A 20,434-nucleotide genomic window follows, 5' to 3' on the forward strand; every position below is an offset into this window, starting at 1 on the left:
GTGTCTGTGTTTGTATGTGTAGCTTATCTATCCATCTATCTGTGCTCTTGTCTGCCTGGTATCACCATGGTGACAGATTTTGGTGCTATCTGCCCCTGCCTTGTAAATCTTGGCAGCAGTCGAGGTGCTGTGTTGACGTGTCCCAGTTCATAGGCCACCCAGCTCCGACGTCACTGCTCCACGTTGACCCTGCCAGCTCGCATATGGAGCCTGCATATGGGCCTCATCCATAAGAGATAGGTGGCCTGAAGGAGCCGCAGGGCCTCCGGCGAAACAATCCCAGTTCACAGAAGGCCGGCTCAAAAAGGCTTTGGGATGGTGAAGTGACATTTCAGCATTCGCCTGTTTACAACAATCTGTAATAGATACAGACACACGTTACATAAAATAAGATTTATATCATTAATAAAAGTCATTTGATGCGATAATTTGTCAATATATTGTCTTACAATTAGGTTTGGGGACTCACGACTGTTTCACAAACAACAGAATATGAAAAGGTTTTTTAAAACATCTCAGCCTTTTCATACAAATTTGCATCTCTGTGATCTGCAACATGTTACAGAAAATTCTGTTGCACGTTATTCCTCATCAAATGTGGGTCATTCCAGAATTGGGGGACATTTTATGTCCCACCCATCAAATTTCAAATAATCCATGTACAAAATACTAAAACATGCAGGTTTTATGTAAATGTACTTGTCCTGAGACCAAATCGGAAAAAAACTAGGAGAAAAGAATGTTTGAAAATATTTTTAAAAATATCAAAAAACGGTTGGAGTTTCACTGAAAATGCCATTTTTCTCTAGTCCCACCCCCCTGGTGACCAAATTGAATCTCAAATAAAACAGTTACAATTTTTAATTCAACACAATATTTTAAATAATAATTATTATGCACAGAATGTGTGTCCCCCAACAACCCTGTTAGCAAAACCTTTTTAGCTGGTAGAAGAAGAAAAAAACAGTGAATATCATGATACGCTGGAATTAGCATCATCAAACAGCTTTCCAAAAGACTGGGTAGAGAAAAGCTATGTCTTCTCTTCTATTTTTCATATATTCATAACATTGTCAGCCTTGATTGATGTCTGACTCTACTTCATGCAACCCTGTTATGCATATTATCAGGAAAAGATGAACTCTTTCTGTTTTTTTTCTTTACTGTTTTCCATCAATAAGTGTCCTCTTGGTCTGCTGTAACAGCGAGCTAAATATCTAGCATTAGCATGGATTAGCAACCCTGTTACTGTGATTAGAACAAATAAAACGGAATAAAAATTGTACCACTGATGTGTAAGCTGAGCCAATCAAGCCTTTGATAGTTTATTACCTATTACTGATAAATATGTAGCAGAAAATTGTAAAAGAGAAAGGCAATTTTTCAAAAATTTTGAAGTCTAAATGTCCTCCAATTCTGGAATGACCCTTGTAAAGATTACATTCAGAACTGCACAATCTATAATACAATAATTACTTAAGAAAAAGATAATATTAGTTAATTACTCGCTGCTATTCTATGTTATTAATGAAGCCTCTGAAAACATTTTTTTTCTACATTCACTAAACCAAATCATAAATCAATGCAAGAAAATCTAGTGTGAACATTTACTGATGTCAGCCTCTTGTAAAATATTTGAATGACACAACAGAAGTTTAAAAACTATTGTCTAATAGTTTTTCATGTAAATATTGCCTATTCTGACACATGTAAGCTGCAACTAACAGTCAACTGATATTGATATTTGAAAATGTATCACTTCTGATCATTAAGCAGCAGTCTATTTTCATCTTTACATACATCAACATTTTAAATAACGCTCCACTATATGTGTTCATTATAGAATGACAACAATATTAGGCTATGTGCGGTGCAGGTAAGCTCACATTTCAAAAATCTTGCTCTTTGGTGAACAAACTGTGTAAATGAGACACTTGTTGAATAATTTATATTTGCAATCCTGTTCTGCAGTTCACCATTTTTTTTTTTACCTATTGGCCATCAATATCGTACACAGTGTTTGAAGTACATTATCCACTGACTGATATCTGTATAAAGTGAACACATTTGACTTAGTTTAACTTTGTCTCTGCTTTTTTTCTGACTGCATCTTAAGAAAGCTTCACAGTGTGGTGCACAAAAAAAAATGATACACCTGGTTTAGATTTTCAGATGTGATATATCTCTGTTTGACCTAAAATCACAATAGAAATCATATAACAAATGTAAAGACATAAACTAAATGTAACTAAATATCATAACTTACACAGGGGGTTTCGGGCTGTTATTACAGCCTACACCTGGTTTGGATCAGATATATCTGAACCACAGAGCTCCTGCAGGAAAATGACAGATCTGTGGTTCTCAACCTGGACAATGAGACTCCTGAAAGGGTTACAATATCGATTTGATGAGTCTTAATATGATAATTAACTATTTTATTTTTATTCTTTGCTATTTTAGCGCTTTATAAATAAAATGTATTATTATTATTATTATTATTATTATTATTATTATTATTATTATTATTATTATTATTATTATTATTATTATTTTGTTGTGAAACTTTGAATTTTTTTTTTTTTACCTCTTCAAGCCTATGAAACTAGTTCAGTCTGAGGAGGTAAAAAGCACTTGTTCCTACAGAGGGTCAAAGCTCACAGTTGATAAGAGGTTTCAAGTTAGCTTGTTTTAAAGTCACAAGACATAATGATTAGGAACCACTGCTACAGATTACAGCAAAACTGATACATAGAGACATGTCAGTAGGAATAAACAGGTCACAGACAAAAGTAATTTCAATACAGTACTTAAAGATAATCAGAGAAATGTCTTATCCCCAGATTTGTTCCACAACAAATGAAGTAGATCTTAAACAGATTTACTTTTCTACTGCTTAGATTTCATTGTTCTCTGTATGGTATGAAAACTAAGCACAAAACTACTGAAATTTGCATTAAATTTCATTTTCATTTTGCATGATGTCATTTAAAAACTGACAACTGTGAAACCTTCCAACAATTTTTTGCTGTAGTTGATTAAGATGAAATTTAAGTTGAGATGACTTAATTAAATTTTCCTGAGGTCATTTTAATTTTAAGTCCCTTGCATACTTAACACTGGAGCAACATATTATTTTAAATTTGCCAGTTTAAAAAATTTGTTCATACTTAAATTTAGTTTGGCTCTGAGTTTACCTTATTTTCACAGGCCGAACACAGAAGTTATTTTAACTCTGATGCAAACTATTGAGTCTTCATTTATTAAGACTTTTTTTTTTTTTTTTTTTAGCACAAACTTTCCTTTTCAGAGTGCAGGTGAGACACTGAAGTGTGATCCAGGATGTCCATCCAGGCTACGGCATTCAAAACTCTTCACTTACAGGCAAGATTTCATTTTATTCTTCATCCGAGCAATTGCAAGAAAGTTAAAAAACACAAATGCACACTTGCTTGTATTTGATAAACCACCACAAAGCCAAGATGAATGACACTGGGTTGCAGCAAGTTGAGCCAGTTTCCATTTTTTGTTTGCGGCCATGCATCAAATAAACAACTGGGCACAGTTAACAAAACTTTTGTGTGTGGAAATGAACTGAAAGCGGATCAAATTACATTAAAATACAGTCAAAATGTCTAAAACAGAAAACCTATTTTACAAACTGCAGTTGCAGAAACATACAAACATGCACTGGGAGCTGTAGCTAGCAGCCAGCTGACACTGATATTTGAGGACTTATGAATTCTGATAATTAAATAGCAGTCTGTTTTCAATTTACATACATCAACATTTTAAGTAACAATCCCATAAATGTGTTTATTGAAGAATGATGGTAATAATATTAGGATATGCACGGTGCAGGTAAGTTCACATATGAAATATAACTGAAACACTTGTTGAATTAAATATTTCTGGCACCTTTAACCCTTATTGTGGCCATCCATACCACATATAGTACCTGAGGTCTACTATCCATCGACTAACATCGAATGCACTGACATAGTTTTACTTTATCTCTGCTTTTTTTCCCAGGCTGTATCTTAAGACGGTTTTACAGGTTTGTACCAGGTAGGCACTGTTGCATGCATGTGATCTGCTACTGAAAAGCCTTGTTGGATGATGTTGGATTGCAGCTAAAAGTTGAGAATGCTTTTGCACAAACTTGCATGAAATGAAAGGAGCATTAAAGGTCTATTAAAAGACACAAGTACAAACTTGCACGTGTTTAAATTAACTGAACCTGGAAAAACTGCATGAAAATAAACTCATTATTTCTAAACAAACAAACAAACAAAAAAAAAACAGAAAAGCATTATTTTGCAAAGTGAAATGACGACAACATGCAAAACCACTGAGCGTGGTTCTTTAAAGTCTCAGAACTAATCCCAGCTTCAAATGAACTGGCACAAAAACGAAGCTTTAATTCATCCAAATGAACCAACTCCTCTTTATCACACAAGGATAAGACCATGGCGCCCTAATTCACCCTCAGATCTAACCTCCTCCAAATAAAGGCCTCTTTTGATTCTCCAAAAAAGTGCGGGTTTTTTTTCCTGCTTCACCAAAACAAACAGGTCAGTGTTTGCTCTCCACTGATAAAGACGCACCGTGGCATCATCTCTGTCACCAGTTTGCAGGCTGCGAGACAGACGGTGCCTGCTTCCCCTCCCACTCTGCCCTCACCTCTGCCTCACCCCCCCTCTCCTCCCCTCCCGGTGCGGTGGTGGTGGAGTCTGCCTGTAGTCCGTGTGCGCGTCGGACGAGCCGCACGGAAGCGCGGCGCTCCAGCGCGGCGAACTCGCTTACCCAGAAGCCCCCGCGACGCCTCAACTTACAGAACTGGCTTCTTGGGCTTCGGGAGTGTTTCCCATTTAAACAAACAGTGCCGAAGATGGCGGAGAGTTAATGGTGTAAAGAAGAAATTATCGATCCGGGGAGAGATACGTCCACCCAGGTAGGACCGCGCTGCACGTTTTTGCGAACAATTCCGCTCATTTCATCCCTACTTTGCTTTTCGCAGTTGCATTTCGATAGAGGACGGAAACGTAGTGACTTTGGTTTCCAGCGGCGGTGCAAACACACAATATTGGCATCGGTGCGACGCGGAGGGCACAGTGTGCATGGTGTTGGAGTGCATGACAGCGGAGGTTTGTCCCGTTCGTGATGAAAGTGCATGTTAGGTGTCATGTCTGTCTGCAAAAAACGGCTCAACGCTGTGGCACATTTTCACAACTTGATCGCGTAGCCTCGGCCAGTTTTACGCACAAGCCGCTGGATCACAGAAGTGTCTCCGGCTGATATGTTTCCAGAGCATCGTGGAAGTTTTTTTTTTTGTTTGTTTTTGAAGGGAGGCTAGAGCGCACACTTTGAGACTTGAGCATAGAGTGAGATTTAACAGTTCCCCGTCGCTTTGGCTGCTGACTTGCCCGCGACAGTCGGTGGGAAACTGTACAACAGCTGAGCCTGACGCAACATGAGGGAATTTGGACCGAAATGTTTGTTGATCAGGGGCGCGCAAACAGCTGTGCATCATGTTTGGGTGAATTAGTAGCTGTGTTTTCCTTTATTTCACCGGTTTGGTTACTCCAAACATGCAGATAGCAGGAAGGAAGGACGGCAGGCGATGCTTGTCAGTCAAACAGCCTCCCTGTCAGCCTGCAGAGGAGCGGTTTGAGAAAGAAAGTGCAGCAGCTTTGTGTTGTGTGTCTCCAACGTGCCAGTCGGTGCGCTGGGCTGGTTGGGTCATGCGTTGGCTTTGGATGTGTGAGGTGAAAGAGTGAAGGGTCGTCGTGCTCGTGTCTTTCCTGTTAGGTCTCCTTCCATCTAACTCCTCCTGTCAGCTGCTTCATCCTCACTAACGTGTCTCGCCGTGGGTCTGCAGGGGGCAGCAGCGTGGCCCTGTGCGCACACGCCGCCCTGCAACTCTGAAGGTCCACCGTTTGATCAAACAGCCAGCAGCCAGTTGTGTTTCTGTGTGCGCGCGTCCTTGAGCGTGACACCAGCTCCAGCTCACACTGTACAACAGCAGCAACCCAACACAAGTTGAAATGAAGTGATGCTGATGGTGTGTATGTGTGTGGACTGCAGGTGAGATGTGAGTTGATTGCACTGAAATCAATGTCAGCATTTAGATTTGTGTCTGAAAGGGGTTAACGCTACACATTTGAAAACATGGATGCATTTAAAGCTCAGTTATGTAAAATTTTCTAAATAAAATAAGCAGCAAGTCACTACTGAGGAGCCTCCGGACGGTGGAGTTTTTGTTTGACAAATGGCCCTCTTTTATAAAATTAATCAACTACATTTGACACCTGCGATAGTCATGAACTGATTTTCTTGTTAAAAGTTAATTTATCAACACCAATCTAAATTTAAAGAAACTATTATCTTCATTATCTGACTTTTTTTTCTGTAAAAAGAGTCCCAGGAGTCCCAAGTTGGTGAAACAAGAGAAGACATTTGAAAACATCAAGACATTTATAATCAAAAGATAGTGAGTTTTCAAAACAAAGTCTGCACCCAGTCACTATTAAGAAGCTTCAATTGGAGAATGGTGGAGATTTTTTGTTTGAAAAAGGATCCTCTTTTGTAAAATTAATCAACTACATTTTACACTACAATAGTCATGAACTGATTTTCTTGTTAAAAAATAAATTTATCAACGCTGATCCAAATTTAAAGATGCTACATCATGTTGAAATTGAGCTTTTTTCTTGCCTATTGGGCCAAAAATTGTAGTCAATCAACAATAAATTGGAGGACATTCCAACTTTTCTTGCTGCTGATTCTTTGTCACTCATCACATCATCAAAAGTTTCATTTTAGACCCTTGAACACATCACATGAGGTCCAGGGACACTGCTGGACATTTTAAAAAACTATTCACGTAGAAAATAATTGAAAGGTTAAAGGCTATTTAAAATAATCCTTCCTTCCCTTTCTGGTCAGGGGACTGTTTTGTTTGCTGTTAGTTGCGGCGACATGAGGTTCCTAAATCATTCGACAGCAGAAAGCTTCACTGTTCTGTCTGTCAGCCCTGAGTTCTGTCTGATTTAACTGGCTGCTGTTTGTAAAGGGGCTTTAAATGATGAACTGATCATCAACATTAGCAGTGATTCATCTGCTCCACTAATCGTTTCCACGTCCTGAATGTGTCTGCTGCCCAACTGGAGGGGTGTGGCGGCGGCGGCGCCCCTCTCCTGACAGATTTACAGTCGACTCTGTGGCCCGAGTCTCCTGCACACGTGTGGCCGGTTGCAACGCACGCCTGCAACCTGCTCACTGGGAGCTGAAGCGAACATGGACAAGGGAGGGCTGAGGGCCGGTCGCTCGGACCCACGATGGGTTTCTCGCTAAGCGGATGGCGGCATGAATGCGATGGCTGAGGAGGAGGAGGAGGGTGACAGTGATGCATTATGTTTGCTGAATGGGAGAAAAGGGGACAGAGGTTAGCAGGAGATGCTGGCGACTGGGTCAGGCACTGGGGGCAGGGCTCTGGAGGCTGAGCAGGAGGAAGGCAAGGACCTCACACACCAACCGAGGAGCTCAGTGTGGAGGAGGGGGGTGTGTGCCGAGAGAGGAGGGATCAGGTGGAGCTTCATGTTGGAATTCTACCTTACATTTTTATCTTCACGTTCCCATCCCTGTCTGTAGTTGATCCCGTTTCTGTTCCCCCTCGACTCTGCTCTGTTTTTTGTGTTTAGTTTTGTTTTTTGTTTCTCCACCTCCTCTGTGGAATCAGGAAGTTTTGTGACTCAGACATTCTCTCTACTCTCTGTGGTATGTGTCTCCCTCGCTGTCGCCTGCCTGCCTCCCCCAGCTGCAGTGCAGTGAGCTGAACTGTTGTCCTGTTGTTGTTGGGGCCCCTCTCCCATGTGTCAGGATGTGTTAAACAGGAATTAATCTTCAGCAGTTCTCATTGATTTCACTTTGTGGAGGAGGGGTCCCTTTAGAAAAAAAAAAAAACCCTAATTTTTGTCCTCCCGTCCTTTACTGAACTATCTCCAGCCCAGCAGTAGATTCCCGTGCGGCTGATTTGATGTGGTCTTACTTGGTTTTTCCCAAACGCATCGTTTCATATTACTGACCTACTGAATTGAATTCTGGTATCCAAACCAAAGCCATACTTTACTTTAAGTAACCCTAACCCTATACAAACTTGTTCCTTTGTAAACTCTCGCCTAAAATCAAACAAAACTCACAAAACCAGCTCTACAAGAACTTCCTAAATAAATTGTCGTCAACCTCTTCCATTGTCTTCCTGTTCTGGAGCAAAAATGGCTGAATTGACCAACCCAAATTAAAGTGGCTGTAGCTTCTGAACCATTCTGACTATATGAGGTCTTACCAGAAAGAGAAACACCCAAAGTTTCTTGTGAAAGTTTCAGAAAACTGGAGGGTAATGCAGAAACAGAGCAGTCTACCTTTTTACATGGGTGAAAATTGAGGGTAAAAAGTAGTTTTTAACATAAATATGTCATTTCAAGTCCTGTAACCTTTAACTTATGTAACTTTTGCTGGCCGAATACTCCATGACCGGACACACAGTGGCTATTGAGACTTCGTACAGTGTGTTTTGTACAAAATGCATATAAAATAAAAAAAGTGGATGCTATTTTTGCAAAGATGAGAGCTCCCTGTATCCTACAATACCAAATACGTCGATGTTCATGGATTTAATTTGCATGAGCAAACTGAAAGAGAGGGGGGGTGTAGATTCAGATGTCCTCGGGGAATTAAAGCAGCATTGTTGAGCTAGTTAGTGCTTGTGTAATAAGTGCGTTAGAGAAAAATGAATGACCGAACTACCGGTAGAATTTTATTTCAATGCATCCTTGTTTGCAGTCACGTTTCCCAGGCAAAATGCTTCTAGAACGATCACCTGATATGCACTCATGCCAAGAGGAATCGTAACCTGTGACCCCATGAACTGATGTGCTTCTTTAGACTTCTAAGAAATGCAGAATTATAAGATGGAGTTTCCTGGAAAGCTCACATTAGTGTAGATTAATCTGTTTATTACACTTTTGCTTTTACACCATCCTTGCTTTCCTTTACTGCAGTCCAACAGCTTCCTTCCTTGTTGAGACGTCCAGCACCCAGGTAAGAGGCTCAGTGAACGTCCAGTCCTGACCAGGTTTTCATTCCAAACTTTTGGCATCATGTTCCTGATGCACGCAGACACATTTCGGTGTTGAGGTTTGATGCCCAGCTGTGAGTGGCTTCTGCATCACTCAGTTCGTCCTCTATAACCTTGATGGGGAAACACAAATCAAACGAAGGCAGAATTCTGATGTGTCCCACCTATGGTTTTTGTATCCATTAAGTCAATATCTGCTAGAATTCACTGCATTCCTACAGAACCAGCATCCATTCCTGTGAACTTATCTAGAGACACATTTTGTTGCTACTCTTCTGATAATGAATTCTAGACCAACACGGATTTATCTGTTGGCTTTAACTCTGACACCCAAATGAGCTCTATTTTATCATACAGCTAGCAGGTTTAAACTAGAAATACTACCCAGATCCCATTAAAAAAAAAACATCTCAGTTATGTTCAAGGCAGTCTCCACTTAACCATCAATGGCAGTACTTCACAGTGTTTCTTTGGGCTTTGAGCTTCATTTATTTAACATTAGAGATGAAAATGTATCCTCAAGTATTGAAGATTATATTAATTACTTGTTGATTTTCTTATTACAGATAATTTGTCCCTCTGTCTCATCCTCCAATAAGTACTTTTAACTCTTATTTATGCTTTAGACAGTACAGCTGGTATTTCTTTTGTTGATTCCTTTCAACATGCTGTTGAAGTGGTGTAACTGATGCTATGTGTGTTGCAATCGATGCTCCAGCAGTTGCACATAAAAGCTGTCGCGCTTTCATGAGCCAAAAATAATACAGGATGGAATTATAGTGACACAGAGCCATCATTTTTCAGTCGACACCATAAGATGCTACACGATGTCAGACAAAACAGTGGAATATAAAACACAGTTTGGCTACGTAAAATTAAAACAGCAATTTGACATTTTTTCAGGTAAATATACTGGTTATATCGCTAAAAGTTAAAATCAAGCCACACAAATAAAACCAAACATAATTACATTTCATGGGGAGTTATTTACTTGACTATTCCTTGCCTGAACAGTGACACCACTTGGGCTTCAGCTTTTGTAAAAATCACACAAGTTGGGCAAGTATGTAAATGACTGAGCATTAAAGAGGGTTTGGTTGCAGATATTTTTAAAATTTCGGACAGATCTAGGCTACCTGTATTCAGTCTTTTTGCTAAGATAAGCTGTCATAGATCCATATTGACCAGATGTATGTGAAGGTGGTGTTGATCCTCTAACTCTCAGCATGAAATAAATGTAGAATATGTGCAGCATTAGGGTTCAGTATTGGTCAAGTTACTCAGGAAGTGTAGTAAGTTTGTTTTGACATAATACACTTTTAAAAAGTAAAGATTATATACTTACGATTTAGTATCAAAAGTTACTTATGATCTTACTTCTCATATTTCTGTATTACTTTAGCTAATTAGATTCCAACAACACATATTTACAGTCAAGATGACCAAAACATCTATTTCTCTGCAGCAGCTTTACTTGCTCAGTGGATATTTTCTCTATAATGCATTGAAATGAGGGTCGGTCAACCGCAGAAAAAGTAACATGTCCTCTATCTGAGCTTCTTCCGATCTTGTCTACTTAACATGTTCTACCTTGAAATCTAGTTTCTGGCGTTAAGCCGATGTGAACGCATCACTGACAGTAGAGGTCTTCTGATTAATATCGGTCTGTTTTTCACGTTTGAAAGCTTTATATCGCTGGCACAAAGTTTACAACAGTCGACAATGTTCTTTGCATCTTTGATTGAGATTAATTCTAAATAATGGCAGTAATTCCAGCTGCTAAAGAATACCTGACATTCTCCATCCGTTATTTAATTTTTTGTTCGCAGCTGACAAGACCTGCCTTGACCTGCCATGTGCATGTCATCGTCAAATAGCCTACAGGGGCAAACAACTTAATGTGTTTTGGTAATGCTGTGTTTGTTGGATAAATAGTTGTAATATAATATTTTGTGAAATGTAATCCCTTACATTGCCAGTTGTTGTAGATGCACATTACTGCCGAATGCTGTCGTTTTGCAGTTAGCCTTTGACCTTGTCACTCCTCACAACAAAACTCAGCAGAAGTATATGATGGGCTTCTTATACTGATACATCTTATGTCTGAACCAATTAGTGCAGCCAGTACAAAAACTGTAAAAAATAGAGAAAATAAAGGCGAATTTTTGTAATATTATGATTCTTTTAGCTGATTTATAAAGTGTGATTTTTATGGTCATATATTCTAAAAAAAAAAAGCAAATTACTATTTGTAAAAAAATACAGATTTTTGATGTGTACCTTTATGTACAGTTTTGGCCAATTTTATTTTATAGTCAACATGAAAATGTATACTTTTTTTATGCTTTTACTAGATATTTTCTGTAATTTTACAAAACAAGGAAAAATCTGTAAAACAGTGCAGTCAACTACAGTAAAAACCTGAAATATTAAAATTTAACATTTTTCAGTTCTAAATATATGGAATTTTTCTTTCAAATACAGGGCGTCTTCGACTTACATCGGCGTTCCGTTCCTATTGATCAAAGTCGATTTTCGCCGTAAGTTGGAATGCCGGCAAAAATGTAAACAAAGCCGTTAAGTGCATCACGGTATCGATCAGTTCTTCAGAAAAGTCATGTTCTGAGCATTTTATTATCTCTAATTTCATTTCCATAGAGATGACTTTCCTTTTCTTCGAAGCACTGCCATCAGAAGAGTCTGACTTGCGCTTGGGAGACGTGATGAAGGGCAAAAAGTTAGCGAATGTAGCACAATCCAAGGTGGCGTACAACCGACGAATGTAAACAGTGGCTGTCTATCTTCAGACTGAGCATCATCTATTCAGAACAGCGAGCCAAGATAGTTCAGATGCTTCAAAAGAGGTAACACATTGGATGTAAGAAAACATGGGAGATGTATTTTATATATTTCAGAACACAGAATGCAGAATGTTGGCATCAAGAAGTCGGTGGGACCACAGCCAGCTGCACTAAAGTTAACAGTGTTTACACTTTAACCGCTGCTGTAGCTTTTAAAATTAATAACTATGTAGTTGTTTCATCTGATGACAAGTGTGGACTCTGACTTGAATCCATGCCTGTATTTAAGTTGGGAAGAGGAGTCCCTCATGTACGAACCAGGATGTGAAGCCACTTTGTCTAGAAATCCAAATGTATAAAATAAATGTATAATCAATTGTCCTTGTGGTTTTCCAGCATTATCTGTGGATGCTTCTTTAGCTATAGCAAAAATATATTCCTAACAACATAAAATTTCAAATGTTTTATTTATAATGTACAGAAATTACACATATTTTATCATAATTGTATATTTTCTGTTCTGAATGCTGACAGACTTAACTTACCTCTAATACTGACTTTTTGCATGTTTTTTGATTTACTTAGCACTTTACTTTTTTCTTCTTGTACTCCCTGTGAACATCACCGCTTTCCCTCCAGGGTTCCACATTAAGACAAAGGACAGCTGAAACCATCTCAGCTCCGCAATCAGGGAAGCACCAGTAAATGTCCATGTGCAAAGGGAAAACAGAGGCCTGAAGGATAGTTAGAAAAAGAAGTAACATTTAAAAACGCCACAGGGGATTGACCCATTTCTCATCTATCACTGATGGACTCGCAGAGAGATGACACTTAAGTGGCTTGCCAAACAGTTATTAAGAATGGAGAACATTGACTATGAGCGTAAATAAGTGGTTTCTGCACTGATTTGCATTTTTATTGGTTCATGCAATTTGAAGAAATATGAAGTGAAACATTTCATGGAAGAAATGTCAGTAAAAATTCAATTATGGAAGAAAATACTTATTAAACGGGAGCTACAGTTGTGGTTGTCTTCAGCACAGTTTGCCATTCTCCAAAGAAAGACCACATGCGAAAGTGAGATTTGTGACGTGGGTTTCACTGCTATGTTTGGGAGTAAATCTCAGTCTTCAGTTTACTAAATATGAGCTCTTGTTCACATTTGAGAAGTTAAATGGAGGATGGTGAACGTGATTTTGAACTCATATTTTAAAGATTGAAACTTTGTACAATCATAGTTGTAACATTTACAAAAAAGTAAAATTTAATGCAGGAAAGGTTATAATTGAATATATATTTTTGAGTATTTTGTGCCTTTTTAAACTCATCAACAGTGGATTGATGGCTAGAAATGTAGGGGGAGTGACAAGTGGAATTCCATTAAGGCAGCTCAGTATCCTCTGTTTTTATTACACTGATTCTTTAGTAACTCCTTGGTGACTGTAAAGTTATTAGAGAAACATGTCCTCGCTGTTGTGCACTAAAACCAAGCAGTTTTAAACCTAAAGCGAGACTATAAACAACACTGATTGAATTCCCGCGGCGTTATGAGCCTCTCGCTGATCTAAAGTTGCAGTTGCAATTCTCAGTAAATGTGTGTGACGAACAACAGGTACAACAGCCAGTGACAGTTCCACTATTTACAGTAATTTTGTCGTTCAAGGTTATTTATCCAGAGAAAAAAATTCCCAAACATTTTCTGTTTCGATCTTCTCAAATGATTGCTGCTTTTTGTGTTGTTAATATTGTTGTAAATTCATTATATTTGGAGATTTTGAAGATGTCGTCTGGGACAAATGATGAGCATTTTTCAGCAATTCTTGCCATTATATAGACCGAAAAAAATAATTAAATTGAAATGCGGTGACAGATTAATGGATGCTCAAATTAGTATTCCAAATATATATACATGTTATCAAAATAAATCTGATTTGTAATGTTTATTTTGCTGGCTCTAGTCAGCCCTGCAAAAAAACCACACAGATCAGAGAGAGCAGTGAAAGCAGGGCACCTAACTGTCACCATTCACTAGTTATGTCGCTGCATTGACCTCAAATTGATCAGCGTGTCGGCGACGTGCTGTTTGAAATGACAGAAAATCCAGGTGATCTTTTTTAGTCATTTCAGCGAAGACGGGGAGCTGAGAAGTGGTTAATTTGTGATAACACAGTAACTAAATATCAAACAGAGCTGGAGGGATGAGACGGAGGTGGGAGGAGAGAGAGAGAGAGAGAGAGAGAGAGAGGGATGAGCTGATGGACTGTCAGAACAACTGTCGAGTGTATCCTCGGTTTCTGTTTCCTTTCTTTCTCCAGAATGCCTCAGTGCGGCTCATGTCCTCTGCCGCTTTATTTTTCTGAGAGCTATTTCTTCTGTGAGAAGAATGTCAAGTGCCCATCTCGGCGCGCTTCTCGCCGTTCTGTGTTTTGTTACTTGTGGTTCGCACTCGATTTCCGTCTTTTCCTCATCCTCTCGTTCACCTCGGCCTTTGTCTTCTCGATTGTCTTTCTCGCGGCATCCAATAAAGACTTTTTTTTATAATTTCTTTATGCCTGAGTCATCCAGATAAATAAGTTTTTTTGTTCATATCAAACAGTTATTTTTTCCAAACATGGGTTTCTTTTGTGTTGGGCCATGTGTGTGAGTAAATGTGTGTGAGAGATGAAGGAGGGAGGCGGGGAGGACGGAGAGCGAGGAGTAGACGAGGGGGGAGGAGACGTGGAGAGTCGTTTTATTAACGTGGCGACTCCCGCTAAAATTCAGGGAGTGCTGTTGCATCCAGCTGTTACTGGTTGCGCGAGGCTTTGGTTGCCATGGCAACACAGCCCTGCGCGCCTGCTCAAGGTCGTTCATCCAGCTCTGAACCAGGCGGCGTGCTGCACACAGGATGCACACGGAGCGAGAGAGAGGCAGCGAAAAACACAAGAACTACTTCAAAGTGACCAATCGCAAGCACTTCAGTGACGTTGCGGTCGGCGAACAAACTCAGCCCTCCTCCCTCCACCTACCCCCACACAGACACACACAGAAACGCGCACACTGTTACTTTCTTCAATAAAGAAACAAACAAAAAAGAACCCCTGGCCTTGGGGCTTGTAGGCTCCTTTGCCAGCTGATAAAATATTTAGCTGGTCAGTGGGAGAGAGAGGAATACAGTGGCTGGAGAAGGCAGCGAGCAACACAGCCCGGCTTTGTGTTTTCCTTTCTCTCATGGTGCATTGCTGTGAGGCTACCTGGGGCTCCTTCCACCTCCTCTCTCCTCTCTCCTCAGAGGGCTGCAGCAGCATCCCTCGGGGGGCTCTGCTGCATGTTTGCCAGAGCTGACAGCACACGTTGTACACTAAAGGGCCTCTAACACACTGCGTGATCGCAACAATCCTGCGGCTTCATTGTATGTCACACCGTGTGAAAGTGGGCCTAATAAAATCTTAACAATCTGCGTTGGGTGATATCAGTTGTGTTGGCATGCTAGATTGTGTGATTGGTTATTCATAGCTCCGCAGCGGTGCTTTCAGCTAAATGCTAATGCTAGCGTGGCTCACAGTGACAACATCCTGATGTTTAGCAGGGATAATGTTTACCGTGTTCACCATATTTGTTTGGTGTGTTTGTCAATTAGCACTAAAGGCAAAGTATACCTGAGGCTCGTGGGAATGTAATTAATTTTGCAGGTTATTTGGTCATAAACCAAAATATTGCACAAATTGGTGCTAGAGGAAATGTCAGGGGATCATCAGAGTGATTACAATTCATCCTGAGGGGGACATGAATGTACAAAATTTCATGGCAATGCATCCAGTGGCTGTAGAGAGAAGGACATATATTATTAATTAAAATAATCGTATTAAAATACAATAAAATAGGCAGGCAGAGGCATGTGATCATTAAGAGTGATCTGTATTAGATAAACTCTAATGCAATAAAGGTTTGTTTTATGATATATTAACAGTATTGAAACATGGTGATGCACTTAAGCCATGACTATGTACAGTAGACTTAGCTGAAAGTGACACTAAAATTAGTGCCAGAAAAAAATGACAGCTTGATATTGGGCTAGGTGATATAGCAGAAAAAAGTGAATCAATATTTGTAATTATGTTTTTAAATGAGGTACTTTTTATAAAGACAAGGACAAAAAAACTACATTGAAGCACCACTTTAACCAATTCATCAAGGCAAACAGGTAATTATTATAAGGTTAACGCGACAGTGGAAAATTCAGATAAATCTTGATGCACATTAATAAAGCAAATGAATCCTGGAGGTGCACAGCAGGGAATAGGGCGAAGCTGCAAAAAATGTGCTAGAACGGTTCCTAATATCTGTATGGTAACTGCACCACAACATAAAGTCAGTCAGCCCTCGCAGCGGGTCGTCAGATGTGCGTCGCATAGCTGGAGGTTGTAGAGAGACACTGTGTCGTGGGTGTTTTTTGACCATGAAATCCGTCTCACAAGGGCAACCACTGGTCACTTTAGGCTGGAGCCTCTGCCAGGGGAGTTTTTGCGGTTATGGATGAGGATGACAAGAGGTCCAGGCAGCTTGGACTAGCATGCCTAGAGATACCTGTGCAGCAGCTGCTCAGAAGAGACGCTGAGTAGCATACTTCACTATAATGACTGTTTATGAGAGTGGAAGCACACTTAAACTTGTTTTATGCTTGACTTATCCGTGCGGCTCGGTGTGGACGAATCACGGCATTTTAGCAGCCACGCCCCCTCACACGGCCCTTCTCAAGCGGAAAATGTGCGTATCGTGCACCTCCAAATTTTGCAAATATCAGAGAGTATAAACCCAACCTATTAGACTTTCTTTGTACAATCAACCTTTGCGTATACTTTTCATGCTTTCATGGCAGTTCGTATGTGATGCATTTAGGTGACACTATCAGGCAGTCTGTTGAACAATTTTCTTATTGTATGAATTTGTGCTGTATTGTACTTTCTATCATCGTCACATATCACTTTCGTTTTATCACCCAGGCCTAGTTTGATAACATTAACCTTGAGGAAAAAAATATCCACAGTGGTACAAAACACAGCAAAGGCCACATACACATCATCAAGCAACTCCATTGACCACGAGGTTAGAAGTCGGGCTGCAGTTCAGCTGATGATATTTATGCTCACTTTGTTGTATTTCATCAGGGAAGCACATCATGCACAAAATGTTTTACCCAGCAGAATAAAATGACTCAATCTGCCATTTTTTAAAGATTTATTTTGTGAAGGAAGAAGCAAAGGAATGACATGCAGCAAGTGGTCTAGCTGGCCTGGAATTGAACCGTGGGTCTGCAGTTCAGGGTGTTTGTCGCCATATGGTGTGTTTTCTAATCACCTGGCTAACGGTCATTTTTAGATGTGAGGAGAGCTCACCTCTCCAACAGAGCAATACCAACAGTAAAACATCAGGCTGAAGTTTGATAATTATCAGACATGTTCCCAATATTGTCTGGTTTAAAGAGGGATATTGAGCATCTGATCTCAGCAGGTCTGTTTGCCAAACTTATTATACTCTCATGAACAACAGTCTCTCAACATCATTATGATTTACGTGTCTAAAAGTTCAGTTTGTTGGTAACAGACGACGATATGGCACCAGTCAGATTGTTACATTAACCTTAATCTTTGACACTGATGCTGTGTTTGGTCATTAAAGTTCCAAATGAGTCGTCAGTGCCTCATGTTGTAACTTTGGATGTTAAATATTCTACTTAATCTCTGCGAGTGTCCACAAGAAATCCCACATGAACACAAGAAGGTAAGACAGGAGGAGAGCCCCGTCATCAAGTGTTACAGATCAGCACTTTATCTGTCAAAACCTAATGTAAACACAGCATGTGCTGCTGCCTAATATAAAGGTGCTTTTCTTCTGCTGCTTCTGCTTTTCTCTTTGTGCTCTCTGCAGGGTGCACACAGAGTTTAGCCGGATTTTCACAAACCAAACATAAAGTCTCACGTCGCTTTTTGTGGTCAGTGACATGATGGCGTTGAGCAGATGTGTCGCTGTTTAAAAGTTAGAAAAACACAATGTGTCACCTTTCTGTGAGCCTCAATCAAGAGGAGAGTTGGATTTGGGGGTCAGGAGGGGGTCAGTTTCACGTTTCTCTTTGCTGTAAGGTAATAGGTGCTTGTTAAAGGGGTCTTTAGAAGGGTGTGTGTGTCTAACAAGGGGAGCTCTGTTTTTTTACTTATATTCCATTGTAAAAACCCAGGCTGAGTTTATGTGTTTTAGAGCTCCTTTACGTGCCCTCACACACATACACCTAACGACACACACACACTCACACACACAAACATTTATGAGGTAGGAGTTGAGGTAAATGTTACCAGCTGCAGCACAGCCAGCAAGTGGCTTCAACTCTGCCTGAACCCGGCTGTTACGTGACCACCTCCTCAACTTAATTCACTCCCGTCCTGCCTTTCTCTCCGCCGCTACACCTCCTATATCACTCCACCCCCACCGCACACACACTCTGTACATGGACACACTCGTACACACTCCACCAGTTCCTCTCTCCAGCGTCACCAGCAGCAGCATCATTCACCTCATTGTAGTGTGAGGAGCACGCCAAGGTCTGCTACCCCCACTTTGTCACTTTGCTGTGGAGCACACCGTTGGCTGAGCAGGCTCCATCCGATTGGCTGCTATTCCCTACGAGGTCACAGTGTTGGTGCTGTGATGTCATACAGGCTTCTTTATCTCAGTTTCCACATACGGTACACAACAGCACCCTTGCACAAGTGCAGAGCATCAGTGACTGGCTCATTTTTCATTCGTATTTGACCCCAATGACACAAGACACAAAATAAACTGTGAAAACATGCAACAGTTTAAAACCACACAGTATCTATAGATCATGAAAAGGCAAAATGAGCCAAAGGAAATATCTGAATAAAATTAATTTGCAGACAAAATAAACTTAGATCAAAATTCTCCAAAAAAGTCAACAAAAAGACAATACAAACCATTTAGAATGTATGTTGGGTTAATCATTTTTTATTTGTGACTTTCTGAAACAAGGAGGCTGAGGAAGATTTACAGACCTGTGGTTCTCCAGGTTGGGTTCCTAGATCCTGAAATGACAGTTCTTCCAAAGGCTTCCATAAAATAATTTTTTGAAAAATCAAATAATTACTGATGAAACTGTTTACACCACATCAGTTTTGCTACCACAGGTGTGAATCAATCAACACCATGATGAGTGCAGATCAGAAAACGGTTGGCTAGATGGCTTTCTACAAAGCTACTCATAAAGGAAAAATTCTTAAATCCACAGTTGTCATTAAGGGATAAAAAGCCCAAATCTGCCAAACCAGGAAGATATCCTGATAGTTACACCGAGTTTGTCTTTATTGAGAGTAGCAACAGGAGGACGCAACATGTGAGCTCTCTTCAGTTTATATCAAACAAAGCCTTGAAGCCAGAGAAACTGAAACGCCATCTGACAACACATCAACCGGAATATGCAAATATATCCAAAATCTTTTTCCATCAGAGGGGTGCACAGTATACCTGCTATAAAAAGCAAATGGCGTGGCAGTATCAAAAAGAAGCACACAAGATGTCCTTTGCGGTTCCTCACTATATTGTAAAGAGCAAGAAACCACACAGTTGGACAAAAAACAGCAGCTGTTGATTTGTATGAGTCATCATTTGAACTGTAACTGCCATGCATAATGATCACAGAGCACGTGGAAAAGTACAGTATCAGACATAACTCCAAGAAGTTTATTCATTAATGTTAAAAAGTTAAATAGATCATTTCAAGATAAGATGTTGTGAATGGAAAGAAAGCTACAATTGTGCAAATGTAATGTACAAGCTTTGAAAAAGAAGGTTTAACATCAACAACGTGTTTTTTAACTGTTTATTTTTATGTTAATGGAGTTTGGAGCGTACCTTTTAAAAATTCTAAGCATTTTAGGAGTCAGTGGCAGAATGGAGAAACTATATACGCCTAGTAGGAATTAGTTGATAGCTTATGATTTAAAGGTCCCATATTGTGTACCTTTTCATGTTGCTAGTGTGTGTCTTTTAATTTTTTAGCTCAAAATACTGCACAGATAGTGTATTTTAACATGACTGTATAATTCCTGACTTTAACAGGTTGCATCATTATCTATAACTTCAAACGTAGCTGAGCTTCCCCTTCAGGAAGAAGAGTCTCTCTGCATCTGTGATTGACAGCTAAACAAATGTGGAATGGCAGAAGTAAATGTTTTCTTATCTTACTTTGTACCTTCAAGGTTATAAAACACACTAAAAATGTTTTTTCACCTTTAATTCATCAATCGCAAGGATTTCTTGCTTTGTAATGCGAAGAAATAGACAATTTGAACAGAATTTCAGCTTGGAAATATACAATAGTAGAAAGAACGACACAGTGGTGGTTAGTGGCTCACCGTTGGCCCCGTTAAGACAGATTGTTTAGTCTTTCTGTGGCTCGTGGTTGGTTGCTTAACTCTGCTATATACAACCTGGGTGGCATGTT

The 20,434-nt window shown here is 39.9% G+C and overlaps 1 protein-coding gene across 2 annotated transcripts in view; it reads left to right on the plus strand.

The window, feature by feature from the left end:
• The first annotated feature begins 4,800 nt into the window (after positions 1-4,800).
• The window catches only part of LOC111574181 (nuclear receptor coactivator 3-like), a 68,692-nt gene continuing 53,058 nt past the window's right edge, over positions 4,801-20,434 (plus strand). Inside the window, exon 1 of one of the 2 annotated variants that reach the window (XM_023278618.3) lies at positions 4,801-4,954. The gene's annotated coding sequence lies outside the window, so the exon portion shown is untranslated. Of the gene's footprint in view, positions 4,955-5,127; positions 5,148-20,434 lie in introns of those variants that run through there. The other variant, XM_055013030.1, reaches the window with a different exon arrangement.

This window comes from Amphiprion ocellaris, chromosome 8, assembly GCF_022539595.1.
Source record: "Amphiprion ocellaris isolate individual 3 ecotype Okinawa chromosome 8, ASM2253959v1, whole genome shotgun sequence".
In the NCBI taxonomy this organism is placed as follows: Eukaryota; Metazoa; Chordata; class Actinopteri; family Pomacentridae; genus Amphiprion; species Amphiprion ocellaris.